Source organism: Lactuca serriola, chromosome 1, assembly GCF_051521515.1.
Source record: "Lactuca serriola cultivar US96UC23 chromosome 1, Lser_US96UC23_V15, whole genome shotgun sequence".
In the NCBI taxonomy this organism is placed as follows: domain Eukaryota; kingdom Viridiplantae; phylum Streptophyta; class Magnoliopsida; order Asterales; family Asteraceae; genus Lactuca; species Lactuca serriola.
Window position 1 is genome coordinate 203,087,004 of NC_136408.1, and position 14,801 is coordinate 203,101,804.

Here is a 14,801-nt window from a genome sequence, read left to right on the forward strand (position 1 = left end):
CGCGGGGCGTGGGACCCACGTGACCGATCGGCTCCGTTCCAAAAATACGAAAAGCATCAACCATGAACCGGAGGGCACCCGAGCATAGAAATAGCAAGAAAGAAAGGAAAAAAAGCAAAAAAAACCGCACGTAAAATCTAAAAAAACGCAAACGGACAACGAAAAAGGAGGGTGCAACACGAGGACTTCCCAGGGGGTCACCCATCCTAGTACTACTCTCGCCCAAGCACGCTTAACTGCGGAGTTCTGATGGGATCCGGTGCATTAGTGCTGGTATGATCGCACCCGAAATACTATCCATGTTTATTGTTTTTATGTGTTACAAGACGCAGAACCTCCTTTGTTTTGGTACGCGGGGCGTGGGACCCACGTGACCGATCGGCTCCGTTCCAAAAATACGAAAAGCATCAACCATGAACCGGAGGGCACCCCAGCATAGAAATAGCAAGAAAGAAAGGAAAAAAAGCAAAAAAAACCGCACGTAAAATCTAAAAAAACGCAAACGGACAACGAAAAAGGGGGGTGCAACACGAGGACTTCCCAGGGGGTCACCCATCCTAGTACTACTCTCGCCCAAGCACGCTTAACTGCGGAGTTCTGATAGGATCCGGTGCATTAGTGCTGGTATGATCGCACCCGAAATACTATCCATGTTTAATGTTTTTATGTGTTACAAGACGCAGAACCTCCTTTGTTTTGGTACGCGGGGCGTGGGACCCACGTGACCGATCGGCTCCGTTCCAAAAATACGAAAAGCATCAACCATGAACCGGAGGGCACCCGAGCATAGAAATAGCAAGAAAGAAAGGAAAAAAAGCAAAAAAAACCGCACGTAAAATCTAAAAAAACGCAAACGGACAACGAAAAAGGAGGGTGCAACACGAGGACTTCCCAGGGGGTCACCCATCCTAGTACTACTTTCGCCCAAGCACGCTTAACTGCGGAGTTCTGATGGGATCCGGTGCATTAGTGCATGTATGATCGCACCCGAAATACTATCCATGTTTATTGTTTTTATGTGTTACAAGACGCAGAACCTCCTTTGTTTTGGTACGCGGGGCGTGGGACCCACGTGACCGATCGGCTCCGTTCCAAAAATACGAAAAGCATCAACCATGAACCGGAGGGCACCCGAGCATAGAAATAGCAAGAAAGAAAGGAAAAAAAGCAAAAAAAACCGCACGTAAAATCTAAAAAAACGCAAACGGACAACGAAAAAGCGGGGTGCAACACGAGGACTTCCCAGGGGGTCACCCATCCTAGTACTACTCTCGCCCAAGCACGCTTAACTGCGGAGTTCTGATGGGATCCGGTGCATTAGTGCTGGTATGATCGCACCCGAAATACTATCCATGTTTATTGTTTTTATGTGTTACAAGACGCAGAACCTCCTTTGTTTTGGTACGCGGGGCGTGGGACCCACGTGACCGATCGGCTCCGTTCCAAAAATACGAAAAGCATCAACCATGAACCGGAGGGCACCCGAGCATAGAAATAGCAAGAAAGAAAGGAAAAAAAGCAAAAAAAACCGCACGTAAAATCTAAAAAAACGCAAACGGACAACGAAAAAGGGGGGTGCAACACGAGGACTTCCCAGGGGGTCACCCATCCTAGTACTACTCTCGCCCAAGCACGCTTAACTGCGGAGTTCTGATGGGATCCGGTGCATTAGTGCTGGTATGATCGCACCCGAAATACTATCCATGTTTAATGTTTTTATGTGTTACAAGACGCAGAACCTCCTTTGTTTTGGTACGCGGGGCGTGGGACGCACGTGACCGATCGGCTCCGTTCCAAAAATACGAAAAGCATCAACCATGAACCGGAGGGCACCCGAGCATAGAAATAGCAAGAAAGAAAGGAAAAAAAGCAAAAAAAACCGCACGTAAAATCTAAAAAAACGCAAACGGACAACGAAAAAGGAGGGTGCAACACGAGGACTTCCCAGGGGGTCACCCATCCTAGTACTACTCTCGCCCAAGCACGCTTAACTGCGGAGTTCTGATGGGATCCGGTGCATTAGTGCTGGTATGATCGCACCCGAAATATTATCCATGTTTATTGTTTTTATTTGTTACAAGACGCAGAACCTCCTTTGTTTTGGTACGCGGGGCGTGGGACCCACGTGACCGATCGGCTCCGTTCCAAAAATACGAAAAGCATCAACCATGAACCGGAGGGCACCCCAGCATAGAAATAGCAAGAAAGAAAGGAAAAAAAGCAAAAAAAACCGCACGTAAAATCTAAAAAAACGCAAACGGACAACGAAAAAGGGGGGTGCAATACGAGGACTTCCCAGGGGGTCACCCATCCTAGTACTACTCTCGCCCAAGCACGCTTAACTGCGGAGTTCTGATGGGATCCGGTGCATTAGTGCTGGTATGATCGCACCCGAAATACTATCCATGTTTAATGTTTTTATGTGTTACAAGACGCAGAACCTCCTTTGTTTTGGTACGCGGGGCGTGGGACCCACGTGACCGATCGGCTCCGTTCCAAAAATACGAAAAGCATCAACCATGAACCGGAGGGCACCCGAGCATAGAAATAGCAAGAAAGAAAGGAAAAAAAGCAAAAAAAACCGCACGTAAAATCTAAAAAAACGCAAACGGACAACGAAAAAGGAGGGTGCAACACGAGGACTTCCCAGGGGGTCACCCATCCTAGTACTACTTTCGCCCAAGCACGCTTAACTGCGGAGTTCTGATGGGATCCGGTGCATTAGTGCATGTATGATCGCACCCGAAATACTATCCATGTTTATTGTTTTTATGTGTTACAAGACGCAGAACCTCCTTTGTTTTGGTACGCGGGGCGTGGGACCCACGTGACCGATCGGCTCCGTTCCAAAAATACGAAAAGCATCAACCATGAACCGGAGGGCACCCGAGCATAGAAATAGCAAGAAAGAAAGGAAAAAAAGCAAAAAAAACCGCACGTAAAATCTAAAAAAACGCAAACGGACAACGAAAAAGCGGGGTGCAACACGAGGACTTCCCAGGGGGTCACCCATCCTAGTACTACTCTCGCCCAAGCACGCTTAACTGCGGAGTTCTGATGGGATCCGGTGCATTAGTGCTGGTATGATCGCACCCAAAATACTATCCATGTTTATTGTTTTTATGTGTTACAAGACGCAGAACCTCCTTTGTTTTGGTACGCGGGGCGTGGGACCCACGTGACCGATCGGCTCCGTTCCAAAAATACGAAAAGCATCAACCATGAACCGGAGGGCACCCGAGCATAGAAATAGCAAGAAAGAAAGGAAAAAAAGCAAAAAAAACCGCACGTAAAATCTAAAAAAACGCAAACGGACAACGAAAAAGGAGGGTGCAACACGAGGACTTCCCAGGGGGTCACCCATCCTAGTACTACTCTCGCCCAAGCACGCTTAACTGCGGAGTTCTGATGGGATCCGGTGCATTAGTGCTGGTATGATCGCACCCGAAATACTATCCATGTTTATTGTTTTTATGTGTTACAAGACGCAGAACCTCCTTTGTTTTGGTACGCGGGGCGTCGGACCCACGTGACCGATCGGCTCCGTTCCAAAAATACGAAAAGCATCAACCATGAACCGGAGGGCACCCCAGCATAGAAATAGCAAGAAAGAAAGGAAAAAAAGCAAAAAAAACCGCACGTAAAATCTAAAAAAACGCAAACGGACAACGAAAAAGGGGGGTGCAACACGAGGACTTCCCAGGGGGTCACCCATCCTAGTACTACTCTCGCCCAAGCACGCTTAACTGCGGAGTTCTGATGGGATCCGGTGCATTAGTGCTGGTATGATCGCACCCGAAATACTATCCATGTTTAATGTTTTTATGTGTTACAAGACGCAGAACCTCCTTTGTTTTGGTACGCGGGGCGTGGGACCCACGTGACCGATCGGCTCCGTTCCAAAAATACGAAAAGCATCAACCATGAACCGGAGGGCACCCGAGCATAGAAATAGCAAGAAAGAAAGGAAAAAAAGCAAAAAAAACCGCACGTAAAATCTAAAAAAACGCAAACGGACAACGAAAAAGGAGGGTGCAACACGAGGACTTCCCAGGGGGTCACCCATCCTAGTACTACTTTCGCCCAAGCACGCTTAACTGCGGAGTTCTGATGGGATCCGGTGCATTAGTGCATGTATGATCGCACCCGAAATACTATCCATGTTTATTGTTTTTATGTGTTACAAGACGCAGAACCTCCTTTGTTTTGGTACGCGGGGCGTGGGACCCACGTGACCGATCGGCTCCGTTCCAAAAATACGAAAAGCATCAACCATGAACCGGAGGGCACCCGAGCATAGAAATAGCAAGAAAGAAAGGAAAAAAAGCAAAAAAAACCGCACGTAAAATCTAAAAAAACGCAAACGGACAACGAAAAAGAGGGGTGCAACACGAGGACTTCCCAGGGGGTCACCCATCCTAGTACTACTCTCGCCCAAGCACGCTTAACTGCGGAGTTCTGATGGGATCCGATGCATTAGTGCTGGTATGATCGCACCCGAAATACTATCCATGTTTATTGTTTTTATGTGTTACAAGACGCAGAACCTCCTTTGTTTTGGTACGCGGGGCGTGGGACCCACGTGACCGATCGGCTCCGTTCCAAAAATACGAAAAGCATCAACCATGAACCGGAGGGCACCCGAGCATAGAAATAGCAAGAAAGAAAGGAAAAAAAGCAAAAAAAACCGCACGTAAAATCTAAAAAAACGCAAACGGACAACGAAAAAGGAGGGTGCAACACGAGGACTTCCCAGGGGGTCACCCATCCTAGTACTACTCTCGCCCAAGCACGCTTAACTGCGGAGTTCTGATGGGATGCGGTGCATTAGTGCTGGTATGATCGCACCCGAAATACTATCCATGTTTATTGTTTTTATGTGTTACAAGACGCAGAACCTCCTTTGTTTTGGTACGCGGGGCGTGGGACCCACGTGACCGATCGGCTCCGTTCCAAAAATACGAAAAGCATCAACCATGAACCGGAGGGCACCCCAGCATAGAAATAGCAAGAAAGAAAGGAAAAAAAGAAAAAAAAAAACGCACGTAAAATCTAAAAAAACGCAAACGGACAACGAAAAAGGAGGGTGCAACACGAGGACTTCCCAGGGGGTCACCCATCCTAGTACTACTTTCGCCCAAGCACGCTTAACTGCGGAGTTCTGATGGGATCCGGTGCATTAGTGCATGTATGATCGCACCCGAAATACTATCCATGTTTATTGTTTTTATGTGTTACAAGACGTAGAACCTCCTTTGTTTTGGTACGCGGGGCGTGGGACCCACGTGACCGATCGGCTCCGTTCCAAAAATACGAAAAGCATCAACCATGAACCGGAGGGCACCCCAGCATAGAAATAGCAAGAAAGAAAGGAAAAAAAGCAAAAAAAACCGCACGTAAAATCTAAAAAAACGCAAACGGACAACGAAAAAGCGGGGTGCAACACGAGGACTTCCCAGGGGGTCACCCATCCTAGTACTACTCTCGCCCAAGCACGCTTAACTGCGGAGTTCTGATGGGATCCGGTGCATTAGTGCTGGTATGATCACACCCGAAATACTATCCATGTTTATTGTTTTTATGTGTTACAAGACGCAGAACCTCCTTTGTTTTGGTACGCGGGGCGTGGGACCCACGTGACCGATCGGCTCCGTTCCAAAAATACGAAAAGCATCAACCATGAACCGGAGGGCACCCCAGCATAGAAATAGCAAGAAAGAAAGGAAAAAAAGCAAAAAAAACCGCACGTAAAATCTAAAAAAACGCAAACGGACAACGAAAAAGGAGGGTGCAACACGAGGACTTCCCAGGGGGTCACCCATCCTAGTACTACTCTCGCCCAAGCACGCTTAACTGCGGAGTTCTGATGGGATCCGGTGCATTAGTGCTGGTATGATCGCACCCGAAATACTATCCATGTTTATTGTTTTTATGTGTTACAAGACGCAGAACCTCCTTTGTTTTGGTACGCGGGGCGTGGGACCCACGTGACCGATCGGCTCCGTTCCAAAAATACGAAAAGCATCAACCATGAACCGGAGGGCACCCCAGCATAGAAATAGCAAGAAAGAAAGGAAAAAAAGCAAAAAAAACCGCACGTAAAATCTAAAAAAACGCAAACGGACAACGAAAAAGGGGGGTGCAACACGAGGACTTCCCAGGGGGTCACCCATCCTAGTACTACTCTCGCCCAAGCACGCTTAACTGCGGAGTTCTGATGGGATCCGGTGCATTAGTGCTGGTATGATCGCACCCGAAATACTATCCATGTTTAATGTTTTTATGTGTTACAAGACGCAGAACCTCCTTTGTTTTGGTACGCGGGGCGTGGGACCCACGTGACCGATCGGCTCCGTTCCAAAAATACGAAAAGCATCAACCATGAACCGGAGGGCACCCGAGCATAGAAATAGCAAGAAAGAAAGGAAAAAAAGCAAAAAAAACCGCACGTAAAATCTAAAAAAACGCAAACGGACAACGAAAAAGGAGGGTGCAACACGAGGACTTCCCAGGGGGTCACCCATCCTAGTACTACTTTCGCCCAAGCACGCTTAACTGCGGAGTTCTGATGGGATCCGGTGCATTAGTGCATGTATGATCGCACCCGAAATACTATCCATGTTTATTGTTTTTATGTGTTACAAGACGCAGAACCTCCTTTGTTTTGGTACGCGGGGCGTGGGACCCACGTGACCGATCGGCTCCGTTCCAAAAATACGAAAAGCATCAACCATGAACCGGAGGGCACCCGAGCATAGAAATAGCAAGAAAGAAAGGAAAAAAAGCAAAAAAAACCGCACGTAAAATCTAAAAAAACGCAAACGGACAACGAAAAAGAGGGGTGCAACACGAGGACTTCCCAGGGGGTCACCCATCCTAGTACTACTCTCGCCCAAGCACGCTTAACTGCGGAGTTCTGATGGGATCCGATGCATTAGTGCTGGTATGATCGCACCCGAAATACTATCCATGTTTATTGTTTTTATGTGTTACAAGACGCAGAACCTCCTTTGTTTTGGTACGCGGGGCGTGGGACCCACGTGACCGATCGGCTCCGTTCCAAAAATACGAAAAGCATCAACCATGAACCGGAGGGCACCCGAGCATAGAAATAGCAAGAAAGAAAGGAAAAAAAGCAAAAAAAACCGCACGTAAAATCTAAAAAAACGCAAACGGACAACGAAAAAGGAGGGTGCAACACGAGGACTTCCCAGGGGGTCACCCATCCTAGTACTACTCTCGCCCAAGCACGCTTAACTGCGGAGTTCTGATGGGATGCGGTGCATTAGTGCTGGTATGATCGCACCCGAAATACTATCCATGTTTATTGTTTTTATGTGTTACAAGACGCAGAACCTCCTTTGTTTTGGTACGCGGGGCGTGGGACCCACGTGACCGATCGGCTCCGTTCCAAAAATACGAAAAGCATCAACCATGAACCGGAGGGCACCCCAGCATAGAAATAGCAAGAAAGAAAGGAAAAAAAGAAAAAAAAAAACGCACGTAAAATCTAAAAAAACGCAAACGGACAACGAAAAAGGAGGGTGCAACACGAGGACTTCCCAGGGGGTCACCCATCCTAGTACTACTTTCGCCCAAGCACGCTTAACTGCGGAGTTCTGATGGGATCCGGTGCATTAGTGCATGTATGATCGCACCCGAAATACTATCCATGTTTATTGTTTTTATGTGTTACAAGACGTAGAACCTCCTTTGTTTTGGTACGCGGGGCGTGGGACCCACGTGACCGATCGGCTCCGTTCCAAAAATACGAAAAGCATCAACCATGAACCGGAGGGCACCCCAGCATAGAAATAGCAAGAAAGAAAGGAAAAAAAGCAAAAAAAACCGCACGTAAAATCTAAAAAAACGCAAACGGACAACGAAAAAGCGGGGTGCAACACGAGGACTTCCCAGGGGGTCACCCATCCTAGTACTACTCTCGCCCAAGCACGCTTAACTGCGGAGTTCTGATGGGATCCGGTGCATTAGTGCTGGTATGATCACACCCGAAATACTATCCATGTTTATTGTTTTTATGTGTTACAAGACGCAGAACCTCCTTTGTTTTGGTACGCGGGGCGTGGGACCCACGTGACCGATCGGCTCCGTTCCAAAAATACGAAAAGCATCAACCATGAACCGGAGGGCACCCCAGCATAGAAATAGCAAGAAAGAAAGGAAAAAAAGCAAAAAAAACCGCACGTAAAATCTAAAAAAACGCAAACGGACAACGAAAAAGGAGGGTGCAACACGAGGACTTCCCAGGGGGTCACCCATCCTAGTACTACTCTCGCCCAAGCACGCTTAACTGCGGAGTTCTGATGGGATCCGGTGCATTAGTGCTGGTATGATCGCACCCGAAATACTATCCATGTTTATTGTTTTTATGTGTTACAAGACGCAGAACCTCCTTTGTTTTGGTACGCGGGGCGTGGGACCCACGTGACCGATCGGCTCCGTTCCAAAAATACGAAAAGCATCAACCATGAACCGGAGGGCACCCCAGCATAGAAATAGCAAGAAAGAAAGGAAAAAAAGCAAAAAAAACCGCACGTAAAATCTAAAAAAACGCAAACGGACAACGAAAAAGGGGGGTGCAACACGAGGACTTCCCAGGGGGTCACCCATCCTAGTACTACTCTCGCCCAAGCACGCTTAACTGCGGAGTTCTGATGGGATCCGGTGCATTAGTGCTGGTATGATCGCACCCGAAATACTATCCATGTTTAATGTTTTTATGTGTTACAAGACGCAGAACCTCCTTTGTTTTGGTACGCGGGGCGTGGGACCCACGTGACCGATCGGCTCCGTTCCAAAAATACGAAAAGCATCAACCATGAACCGGAGGGCACCCGAGCATAGAAATAGCAAGAAAGAAAGGAAAAAAAGCAAAAAAAACCGCACGTAAAATCTAAAAAAACGCAAACGGACAACGAAAAAGGAGGGTGCAACACGAGGACTTCCCAGGGGGTCACCCATCCTAGTACTACTTTCGCCCAAGCACGCTTAACTGCGGAGTTCTGATGGGATCCGGTGCATTAGTGCATGTATGATCGCACCCGAAATACTATCCATGTTTATTGTTTTTATGTGTTACAAGACGCAGAACCTCCTTTGTTTTGGTACGCGGGGCGTGGGACCCACGTGACCGATCGGCTCCGTTCCAAAAATACGAAAAGCATCAACCATGAACCGGAGGGCACCCGAGCATAGAAATAGCAAGAAAGAAAGGAAAAAAAGCAAAAAAAACCGCACGTAAAATCTAAAAAAACGCAAACGGACAACGAAAAAGGGGGGTGCAACACGAGGACTTCCCAGGGGGTCACCCATCCTAGTACTACTCTCGCCCAAGCACGCTTAACTGCGGAGTTCTGATGGGATCCGGTGCATTAGTGCTGGTATGATCGCACCCGAAATACTATCCATGTTTATTGTTTTTATGTGTTACAAGACGCAGAACCTCCTTTGTTTTGGTACGCGGGGCGTGGGACCCACGTGACCGATCGGCTCCGTTCCAAAAATACGAAAAGCATCAACCATGAACCGGAGGGCACCCGAGCATAGAAATAGCAAGAAAGAAAGGAAAAAAAGCAAAAAAAACCGCACGTAAAATCTAAAAAAACGCAAACGGACAACGAAAAAGGAGGGTGCAACACGAGGACTTCCCAGGGGGTCACCCATCCTAGTACTACTTTCGCCCAAGCACGCTTAACTGCGGAGTTCTGATGGGATCCGGTGCATTAGTGCATGTATGATCGCACCCGAAATACTATCCATGTTTATTGTTTTTATGTGTTACAAGACGCAGAACCTCCTTTGTTTTGGTACGCGGGGCGTGGGACCCACGTGACCGATCGGCTCCGTTCCAAAAATACGAAAAGCATCAACCATGAACCGGAGGGCACCCGAGCATAGAAATAGCAAGAAAGAAAGGAAAAAAAGCAAAAAAAACCGCACGTAAAATCTAAAAAAACGCAAACGGACAACGAAAAAGAGGGGTGCAACACGAGGACTTCCCAGGGGGTCACCCATCCTAGTACTACTCTCGCCCAAGCACGCTTAACTGCGGAGTTCTGATGGGATCCGATGCATTAGTGCTGGTATGATCGCACCCGAAATACTATCCATGTTTATTGTTTTTATGTGTTACAAGACGCAGAACCTCCTTTGTTTTGGTACGCGGGGCGTGGGACCCACGTGACCGATCGGCTCCGTTCCAAAAATACGAAAAGCATCAACCATGAACCGGAGGGCACCCGAGCATAGAAATAGCAAGAAAGAAAGGAAAAAAAGCAAAAAAAACCGCACGTAAAATCTAAAAAAACGCAAACGGACAACGAAAAAGGAGGGTGCAACACGAGGACTTCCCAGGGGGTCACCCATCCTAGTACTACTCTCGCCCAAGCACGCTTAACTGCGGAGTTCTGATGGGATGCGGTGCATTAGTGCTGGTATGATCGCACCCGAAATACTATCCATGTTTATTGTTTTTATGTGTTACAAGACGCAGAACCTCCTTTGTTTTGGTACGCGGGGCGTGGGACCCACGTGACCGATCGGCTCCGTTCCAAAAATACGAAAAGCATCAACCATGAACCGGAGGGCACCCCAGCATAGAAATAGCAAGAAAGAAAGGAAAAAAAGAAAAAAAAAACGCACGTAAAATCTAAAAAAACGCAAACGGACAACGAAAAAGGAGGGTGCAACACGAGGACTTCCCAGGGGGTCACCCATCCTAGTACTACTTTCGCCCAAGCACGCTTAACTGCGGAGTTCTGATGGGATCCGGTGCATTAGTGCATGTATGATCGCACCCGAAATACTATCCATGTTTATTGTTTTTATGTGTTACAAGACGTAGAACCTCCTTTGTTTTGGTACGCGGGGCGTGGGACCCACGTGACCGATCGGCTCCGTTCCAAAAATACGAAAAGCATCAACCATGAACCGGAGGGCACCCCAGCATAGAAATAGCAAGAAAGAAAGGAAAAAAAGCAAAAAAAACCGCACGTAAAATCTAAAAAAACGCAAACGGACAACGAAAAAGCGGGGTGCAACACGAGGACTTCCCAGGGGGTCACCCATCCTAGTACTACTCTCGCCCAAGCACGCTTAACTGCGGAGTTCTGATGGGATCCGGTGCATTAGTGCTGGTATGATCACACCCGAAATACTATCCATGTTTATTGTTTTTATGTGTTACAAGACGCAGAACCTCCTTTGTTTTGGTACGCGGGGCGTGGGACCCACGTGACCGATCGGCTCCGTTCCAAAAATACGAAAAGCATCAACCATGAACCGGAGGGCACCCCAGCATAGAAATAGCAAGAAAGAAAGGAAAAAAAGCAAAAAAAACCGCACGTAAAATCTAAAAAAACGCAAACGGACAACGAAAAAGGAGGGTGCAACACGAGGACTTCCCAGGGGGTCACCCATCCTAGTACTACTCTCGCCCAAGCACGCTTAACTGCGGAGTTCTGATGGGATCCGGTGCATTAGTGCTGGTATGATCGCACCCGAAATACTATCCATGTTTATTGTTTTTATGTGTTACAAGACGCAGAACCTCCTTTGTTTTGGTACGCGGGGCGTGGGACCCACGTGACCGATCGGCTCCGTTCCAAAAATACGAAAAGCATCAACCATGAACCGGAGGGCACCCCAGCATAGAAATAGCAAGAAAGAAAGGAAAAAAAGCAAAAAAAACCGCACGTAAAATCTAAAAAAACGCAAACGGACAACGAAAAAGGGGGGTGCAACACGAGGACTTCCCAGGGGGTCACCCATCCTAGTACTACTCTCGCCCAAGCACGCTTAACTGCGGAGTTCTGATGGGATCCGGTGCATTAGTGCTGGTATGATCGCACCCGAAATACTATCCATGTTTAATGTTTTTATGTGTTACAAGACGCAGAACCTCCTTTGTTTTGGTACGCGGGGCGTGGGACCCACGTGACCGATCGGCTCCGTTCCAAAAATACGAAAAGCATCAACCATGAACCGGAGGGCACCCGAGCATAGAAATAGCAAGAAAGAAAGGAAAAAAAGCAAAAAAAACCGCACGTAAAATCTAAAAAAACGCAAACGGACAACGAAAAAGGAGGGTGCAACACGAGGACTTCCCAGGGGGTCACCCATCCTAGTACTACTTTCGCCCAAGCACGCTTAACTGCGGAGTTCTGATGGGATCCGGTGCATTAGTGCATGTATGATCGCACCCGAAATACTATCCATGTTTATTGTTTTTATGTGTTACAAGACGCAGAACCTCCTTTGTTTTGGTACGCGGGGCGTGGGACCCACGTGACCGATCGGCTCCGTTCCAAAAATACGAAAAGCATCAACCATGAACCGGAGGGCACCCGAGCATAGAAATAGCAAGAAAGAAAGGAAAAAAAGCAAAAAAAACCGCACGTAAAATCTAAAAAAACGCAAACGGACAACGAAAAAGGGGGGTGCAACACGAGGACTTCCCAGGGGGTCACCCATCCTAGTACTACTCTCGCCCAAGCACGCTTAACTGCGGAGTTCTGATGGGATCCGGTGCATTAGTGCTGGTATGATCGCACCCGAAATACTATCCATGTTTATTGTTTTTATGTGTTACAAGACGCAGAACCTCCTTTGTTTTGGTACGCGGGGCGTGGGACCCACGTGACCGATCGGCTCCGTTCCAAAAATACGAAAAGCATCAACCATGAACCGGAGGGCACCCGAGCATAGAAATAGCAAGAAAGAAAGGAAAAAAAGCAAAAAAAACCGCACGTAAAATCTAAAAAAACGCAAACGGACAACGAAAAAGGAGGGTGCAACACGAGGACTTCCCAGGGGGTCACCCATCCTAGTACTACTCTCGCCCAAGCACGCTTAACTGCGGAGTTCTGATGGGATGCGGTGCATTAGTGCTGGTATGATCGCACCCGAAATACTATCCATGTTTATTGTTTTTATGTGTTACAAGACGCAGAACCTCCTTTGTTTTGGTACGCGGGGCGTGGGACCCACGTGACCGATCGGCTCCGTTCCAAAAATACGAAAAGCATCAACCATGAACCGGAGGGCACCCCAGCATAGAAATAGCAAGAAAGAAAGGAAAAAAAGCAAAAAAAACCGCACGTAAAATCTAAAAAAACGCAAACGGACAACGAAAAAGGGGGGTGCAACACGAGGACTTCCCAGGGGGTCACCCATCCTAGTACTACTCTCGCCCAAGCACGCTTAACTGCGGAGTTCTGATGGGATCCGGTGCATTAGTGCTGGTATGATCGCACCCGAAATACTATCCATGTTTAATGTTTTTATGTGTTACAAGACGCAGAACCTCCTTTGTTTTGGTACGCGGGGCGTGGGACCCACGTGACCGATCGGCTCCGTTCCAAAAATACGAAAAGCATCAACCATGAACCGGAGGGCACCCGAGCATAGAAATAGCAAGAAAGAAAGGAAAAAAAGCAAAAAAAACCGCACGTAAAATCTAAAAAAACGCAAACGGACAACGAAAAAGGAGGGTGCAACACGAGGACTTCCCAGGGGGTCACCCATCCTAGTACTACTTTCGCCCAAGCACGCTTAACTGCGGAGTTCTGATGGGATCCGGTGCATTAGTGCATGTATGATCGCACCCGAAATACTATCCATGTTTATTGTTTTTATGTGTTCCAAGACGCAGAACCTCCTTTGTTTTGGTACGCGGGGCGTGGGACCCACGTGACCGATCGGCTCCGTTCCAAAAATACGAAAAGCATCAACCATGAACCGGAGGGCACCCCAGCATAGAAATAGCAAGAAAGAAAGGAAAAAAAGCAAAAAAAACCGCACGTAAAATCTAAAAAAACGCAAACGGACAACGAAAAAGGAGGGTGCAACACGAGGACTTCCCAGGGGGTCACCCATCCTAGTACTACTCTCGCCCAAGCACGCTTAACTGCAGAGTTCTGATGGGATGCGGTGCATTAGTGCTGGTATGATCGCACCCGAAATACTATCCATGTTTATTGTTTTTATGTGTTACAAGACGCAGAACCTCCTTTGTTTTGGTACGCGGGGCGTGGGACCCACGTGACCGATCGGCTCCGTTCCAAAAATACGAAAAGCATCAACCATGAACCGGAGGGCACCCCAGCATAGAAATAGCAAGAAAGAAAGGAAAAAAAGCAAAAAAAACCGCACGTAAAATCTAAAAAAACGCAAACGGACAACGAAAAAGGGGGGTGCAACACGAGGACTTCCCAGGGGGTCACCCATCCTAGTACTACTCTCGCCCAAGCACGCTTAACTGCGGAGTTCTGATGGGATCCGGTGCATTAGTGCTGGTATGATCGCACCCGAAATACTATCCATGTTTAATGTTTTTATGTGTTACAAGACGCAGAACCTCCTTTGTTTTGGTACGCGGGGCGTGGGACCCACGTGACCGATCGGCTCCGTTCCAAAAATACGAAAAGCATCAACCATGAACCGGAGGGCACCCGAGCATAGAAATAGCAAGAAAGAAAGGAAAAAAAGCAAAAAAAACCGCACGTAAAATCTAAAAAAACGCAAACGGACAACGAAAAAGGAGGGTGCAACACGAGGACTTCCCAGGGGGTCACCCATCCTAGTACTACTCTCGCCCAAGCACGCTTAACTGCGGAGTTCTGATGGGATGCGGTGCATTAGTGCTGGTATGATCGCACCCGAAATACTATCCATGTTTATTGTTTTTATGTGTTACAAGACGCAGAACCTCCTTTGTTTTGGTACGCGGGGCGTGGGACCCACGTGACCGATCGGCTCCGTTCCAAAAATACGAAAAGCAT

At 47.7% G+C, this 14,801-nt stretch overlaps 42 non-coding genes across 42 annotated transcripts; all 42 read right to left on the minus strand.

Moving 5' to 3' along the window:
- Nucleotides 1-168: 168 nt before the first annotated feature.
- Nucleotides 169-287, minus strand: LOC145082899 (5S ribosomal RNA). Its single transcript, XR_013697397.1, has one exon. It is a non-coding gene; the product is annotated as a 5S ribosomal RNA (ribosomal RNA).
- A 232-nt stretch (nt 288-519) lies between these two features.
- Nucleotides 520-638, minus strand: LOC145084470 (5S ribosomal RNA). Its single transcript, XR_013698911.1, has one exon. It is a non-coding gene; the product is annotated as a 5S ribosomal RNA (ribosomal RNA).
- A 232-nt stretch (nt 639-870) lies between these two features.
- LOC145085547 (5S ribosomal RNA) lies at nt 871-989 on the minus strand. The gene has a single exon (XR_013699945.1). It is a non-coding gene; the product is annotated as a 5S ribosomal RNA (ribosomal RNA).
- Nucleotides 990-1,221: 232 nt separating this feature from the next.
- On the minus strand, nt 1,222-1,340 carry LOC145080521 (5S ribosomal RNA). Its single transcript, XR_013695162.1, has one exon. It is a non-coding gene; the product is annotated as a 5S ribosomal RNA (ribosomal RNA).
- A 232-nt stretch (nt 1,341-1,572) lies between these two features.
- On the minus strand, nt 1,573-1,691 carry LOC145080533 (5S ribosomal RNA). The gene has a single exon (XR_013695163.1). It is a non-coding gene; the product is annotated as a 5S ribosomal RNA (ribosomal RNA).
- A 232-nt stretch (nt 1,692-1,923) lies between these two features.
- On the minus strand, nt 1,924-2,042 carry LOC145082900 (5S ribosomal RNA). Its single transcript, XR_013697398.1, has one exon. It is a non-coding gene; the product is annotated as a 5S ribosomal RNA (ribosomal RNA).
- A 232-nt stretch (nt 2,043-2,274) lies between these two features.
- On the minus strand, nt 2,275-2,393 carry LOC145082334 (5S ribosomal RNA). The gene has a single exon (XR_013696857.1). It is a non-coding gene; the product is annotated as a 5S ribosomal RNA (ribosomal RNA).
- A 232-nt stretch (nt 2,394-2,625) lies between these two features.
- Nucleotides 2,626-2,744, minus strand: LOC145085548 (5S ribosomal RNA). Its single transcript, XR_013699946.1, has one exon. It is a non-coding gene; the product is annotated as a 5S ribosomal RNA (ribosomal RNA).
- A 232-nt stretch (nt 2,745-2,976) lies between these two features.
- LOC145080545 (5S ribosomal RNA) lies at nt 2,977-3,095 on the minus strand. The gene has a single exon (XR_013695164.1). It is a non-coding gene; the product is annotated as a 5S ribosomal RNA (ribosomal RNA).
- Nucleotides 3,096-3,327: 232 nt separating this feature from the next.
- Nucleotides 3,328-3,446, minus strand: LOC145082901 (5S ribosomal RNA). Its single transcript, XR_013697399.1, has one exon. It is a non-coding gene; the product is annotated as a 5S ribosomal RNA (ribosomal RNA).
- A 232-nt stretch (nt 3,447-3,678) lies between these two features.
- On the minus strand, nt 3,679-3,797 carry LOC145080556 (5S ribosomal RNA). Its single transcript, XR_013695165.1, has one exon. It is a non-coding gene; the product is annotated as a 5S ribosomal RNA (ribosomal RNA).
- Nucleotides 3,798-4,029: 232 nt separating this feature from the next.
- On the minus strand, nt 4,030-4,148 carry LOC145085550 (5S ribosomal RNA). Its single transcript, XR_013699948.1, has one exon. It is a non-coding gene; the product is annotated as a 5S ribosomal RNA (ribosomal RNA).
- A 232-nt stretch (nt 4,149-4,380) lies between these two features.
- Nucleotides 4,381-4,499, minus strand: LOC145083886 (5S ribosomal RNA). The gene has a single exon (XR_013698348.1). It is a non-coding gene; the product is annotated as a 5S ribosomal RNA (ribosomal RNA).
- Nucleotides 4,500-4,731: 232 nt separating this feature from the next.
- Nucleotides 4,732-4,850, minus strand: LOC145085132 (5S ribosomal RNA). The gene has a single exon (XR_013699545.1). It is a non-coding gene; the product is annotated as a 5S ribosomal RNA (ribosomal RNA).
- A 233-nt stretch (nt 4,851-5,083) lies between these two features.
- On the minus strand, nt 5,084-5,202 carry LOC145085552 (5S ribosomal RNA). Its single transcript, XR_013699949.1, has one exon. It is a non-coding gene; the product is annotated as a 5S ribosomal RNA (ribosomal RNA).
- A 232-nt stretch (nt 5,203-5,434) lies between these two features.
- LOC145083191 (5S ribosomal RNA) lies at nt 5,435-5,553 on the minus strand. The gene has a single exon (XR_013697675.1). It is a non-coding gene; the product is annotated as a 5S ribosomal RNA (ribosomal RNA).
- Nucleotides 5,554-5,785: 232 nt separating this feature from the next.
- Nucleotides 5,786-5,904, minus strand: LOC145082902 (5S ribosomal RNA). Its single transcript, XR_013697400.1, has one exon. It is a non-coding gene; the product is annotated as a 5S ribosomal RNA (ribosomal RNA).
- Nucleotides 5,905-6,136: 232 nt separating this feature from the next.
- Nucleotides 6,137-6,255, minus strand: LOC145080565 (5S ribosomal RNA). Its single transcript, XR_013695167.1, has one exon. It is a non-coding gene; the product is annotated as a 5S ribosomal RNA (ribosomal RNA).
- A 232-nt stretch (nt 6,256-6,487) lies between these two features.
- LOC145085553 (5S ribosomal RNA) lies at nt 6,488-6,606 on the minus strand. Its single transcript, XR_013699950.1, has one exon. It is a non-coding gene; the product is annotated as a 5S ribosomal RNA (ribosomal RNA).
- A 232-nt stretch (nt 6,607-6,838) lies between these two features.
- Nucleotides 6,839-6,957, minus strand: LOC145083887 (5S ribosomal RNA). The gene has a single exon (XR_013698349.1). It is a non-coding gene; the product is annotated as a 5S ribosomal RNA (ribosomal RNA).
- A 232-nt stretch (nt 6,958-7,189) lies between these two features.
- Nucleotides 7,190-7,308, minus strand: LOC145085133 (5S ribosomal RNA). The gene has a single exon (XR_013699546.1). It is a non-coding gene; the product is annotated as a 5S ribosomal RNA (ribosomal RNA).
- Nucleotides 7,309-7,541: 233 nt separating this feature from the next.
- LOC145085554 (5S ribosomal RNA) lies at nt 7,542-7,660 on the minus strand. Its single transcript, XR_013699951.1, has one exon. It is a non-coding gene; the product is annotated as a 5S ribosomal RNA (ribosomal RNA).
- A 232-nt stretch (nt 7,661-7,892) lies between these two features.
- On the minus strand, nt 7,893-8,011 carry LOC145083194 (5S ribosomal RNA). Its single transcript, XR_013697677.1, has one exon. It is a non-coding gene; the product is annotated as a 5S ribosomal RNA (ribosomal RNA).
- Nucleotides 8,012-8,243: 232 nt separating this feature from the next.
- On the minus strand, nt 8,244-8,362 carry LOC145082903 (5S ribosomal RNA). Its single transcript, XR_013697401.1, has one exon. It is a non-coding gene; the product is annotated as a 5S ribosomal RNA (ribosomal RNA).
- Nucleotides 8,363-8,594: 232 nt separating this feature from the next.
- Nucleotides 8,595-8,713, minus strand: LOC145080566 (5S ribosomal RNA). The gene has a single exon (XR_013695168.1). It is a non-coding gene; the product is annotated as a 5S ribosomal RNA (ribosomal RNA).
- Nucleotides 8,714-8,945: 232 nt separating this feature from the next.
- Nucleotides 8,946-9,064, minus strand: LOC145085555 (5S ribosomal RNA). The gene has a single exon (XR_013699952.1). It is a non-coding gene; the product is annotated as a 5S ribosomal RNA (ribosomal RNA).
- A 232-nt stretch (nt 9,065-9,296) lies between these two features.
- Nucleotides 9,297-9,415, minus strand: LOC145080567 (5S ribosomal RNA). The gene has a single exon (XR_013695169.1). It is a non-coding gene; the product is annotated as a 5S ribosomal RNA (ribosomal RNA).
- Nucleotides 9,416-9,647: 232 nt separating this feature from the next.
- On the minus strand, nt 9,648-9,766 carry LOC145085556 (5S ribosomal RNA). The gene has a single exon (XR_013699953.1). It is a non-coding gene; the product is annotated as a 5S ribosomal RNA (ribosomal RNA).
- A 232-nt stretch (nt 9,767-9,998) lies between these two features.
- On the minus strand, nt 9,999-10,117 carry LOC145083888 (5S ribosomal RNA). The gene has a single exon (XR_013698350.1). It is a non-coding gene; the product is annotated as a 5S ribosomal RNA (ribosomal RNA).
- A 232-nt stretch (nt 10,118-10,349) lies between these two features.
- Nucleotides 10,350-10,468, minus strand: LOC145085134 (5S ribosomal RNA). Its single transcript, XR_013699547.1, has one exon. It is a non-coding gene; the product is annotated as a 5S ribosomal RNA (ribosomal RNA).
- Nucleotides 10,469-10,700: 232 nt separating this feature from the next.
- On the minus strand, nt 10,701-10,819 carry LOC145085557 (5S ribosomal RNA). The gene has a single exon (XR_013699954.1). It is a non-coding gene; the product is annotated as a 5S ribosomal RNA (ribosomal RNA).
- Nucleotides 10,820-11,051: 232 nt separating this feature from the next.
- Nucleotides 11,052-11,170, minus strand: LOC145083195 (5S ribosomal RNA). Its single transcript, XR_013697678.1, has one exon. It is a non-coding gene; the product is annotated as a 5S ribosomal RNA (ribosomal RNA).
- A 232-nt stretch (nt 11,171-11,402) lies between these two features.
- On the minus strand, nt 11,403-11,521 carry LOC145082904 (5S ribosomal RNA). The gene has a single exon (XR_013697402.1). It is a non-coding gene; the product is annotated as a 5S ribosomal RNA (ribosomal RNA).
- Nucleotides 11,522-11,753: 232 nt separating this feature from the next.
- LOC145080568 (5S ribosomal RNA) lies at nt 11,754-11,872 on the minus strand. Its single transcript, XR_013695170.1, has one exon. It is a non-coding gene; the product is annotated as a 5S ribosomal RNA (ribosomal RNA).
- Nucleotides 11,873-12,104: 232 nt separating this feature from the next.
- On the minus strand, nt 12,105-12,223 carry LOC145085558 (5S ribosomal RNA). The gene has a single exon (XR_013699955.1). It is a non-coding gene; the product is annotated as a 5S ribosomal RNA (ribosomal RNA).
- A 232-nt stretch (nt 12,224-12,455) lies between these two features.
- Nucleotides 12,456-12,574, minus strand: LOC145080569 (5S ribosomal RNA). The gene has a single exon (XR_013695171.1). It is a non-coding gene; the product is annotated as a 5S ribosomal RNA (ribosomal RNA).
- Nucleotides 12,575-12,806: 232 nt separating this feature from the next.
- Nucleotides 12,807-12,925, minus strand: LOC145085135 (5S ribosomal RNA). The gene has a single exon (XR_013699548.1). It is a non-coding gene; the product is annotated as a 5S ribosomal RNA (ribosomal RNA).
- Nucleotides 12,926-13,157: 232 nt separating this feature from the next.
- LOC145080571 (5S ribosomal RNA) lies at nt 13,158-13,276 on the minus strand. Its single transcript, XR_013695173.1, has one exon. It is a non-coding gene; the product is annotated as a 5S ribosomal RNA (ribosomal RNA).
- A 232-nt stretch (nt 13,277-13,508) lies between these two features.
- On the minus strand, nt 13,509-13,627 carry LOC145085559 (5S ribosomal RNA). The gene has a single exon (XR_013699956.1). It is a non-coding gene; the product is annotated as a 5S ribosomal RNA (ribosomal RNA).
- Nucleotides 13,628-13,859: 232 nt separating this feature from the next.
- LOC145085455 (5S ribosomal RNA) lies at nt 13,860-13,978 on the minus strand. The gene has a single exon (XR_013699853.1). It is a non-coding gene; the product is annotated as a 5S ribosomal RNA (ribosomal RNA).
- Nucleotides 13,979-14,210: 232 nt separating this feature from the next.
- On the minus strand, nt 14,211-14,329 carry LOC145080572 (5S ribosomal RNA). The gene has a single exon (XR_013695174.1). It is a non-coding gene; the product is annotated as a 5S ribosomal RNA (ribosomal RNA).
- Nucleotides 14,330-14,561: 232 nt separating this feature from the next.
- On the minus strand, nt 14,562-14,680 carry LOC145085136 (5S ribosomal RNA). The gene has a single exon (XR_013699549.1). It is a non-coding gene; the product is annotated as a 5S ribosomal RNA (ribosomal RNA).
- Between the last annotated feature and the right edge of the window lie 121 nt (nt 14,681-14,801).